This window comes from Octopus bimaculoides, chromosome 15 (assembly GCF_001194135.2).
Source record: "Octopus bimaculoides isolate UCB-OBI-ISO-001 chromosome 15, ASM119413v2, whole genome shotgun sequence".
NCBI lineage: Eukaryota > Metazoa > Mollusca > Cephalopoda > Octopoda > Octopodidae > Octopus > Octopus bimaculoides.
This window is the reverse complement of record NC_068995.1, coordinates 8,975,455-8,976,506: the sequence shown is the minus strand read 5'-3', so window position 1 is coordinate 8,976,506 and position 1,052 is coordinate 8,975,455.

Here is a 1,052-nt window from a genome sequence, read left to right as displayed (position 1 = left end):
ATATATATATATATATATATACACATACTTCCATATAGATAAGCATAATATATGTATATATACATACATAGATAAATGTATACATCCTTGGAAAGTGGTTGGGGCCGGAGAGCGTCGGTTATTTGGTATTGTTTGGTTTACTTCGTAGGTAACCTAATTGGGTTTGGACATTGCTCTGATTTCCGTGTCTAGCTTTCGTAAGTTCTGTGGTATACATACATACATACATACATACATACATACATACATACATGCATATATATACATATACATACATATATATACATATATATACATGTGCGTGTGCATACGCATAACACACATATATCTTGTGTGTGCATCTATACATATGTGTAGGTGTGTGTGTGTGTGAGAATATCGAGGATACTTTACTAAGCAGCTACAGAGAGGAGCTACATTCCGCAGATACACAAATTGACGAGCCACGAAGTCAATCAACAGGTGTTTCAAAATAAACCACATAAAATTAAAAATTCTATTACATATACTGAGTACTGTTTTTTTTTCCATTTGTAGACGAAAGACAAACCAAACAAACAAAAAATATGTGGAAACATAAGCTTAAGATAAGACAGACAGAAAGAGATAAGAAGAGTGGGAGAAAGAAGGGCAATAACTCAGTAACTAAGTATTTTCTTGCTGACTAAAATCGTCCCTGAGCAGACTTGCTTACACGAGCGGATCTTCTATCTATTCACGTAGAATCGCTATTATTTTCATGCAGACTAGTTTATTTTCCTTTACCTCACAATCTTATATTCCAATAATGTCTTACTATTTTTTTTTATGATTGATTTTCGTACTTTTTGTATTCGTTCCATAAACAAGAGAAATAGAACAAAATCAGAAAAGTAATAGAAGTAACTTTTTCTCTAGCATGAAACAAGACGAATTTGGAGTGGAGATACATACATACATACATACACATACATATACATGCATAGACAAGTATGTAAATAGGCATACACACACACACGGACACATATATATAGATACATACTTGTTGTCGTTGTATATATATATATATATAT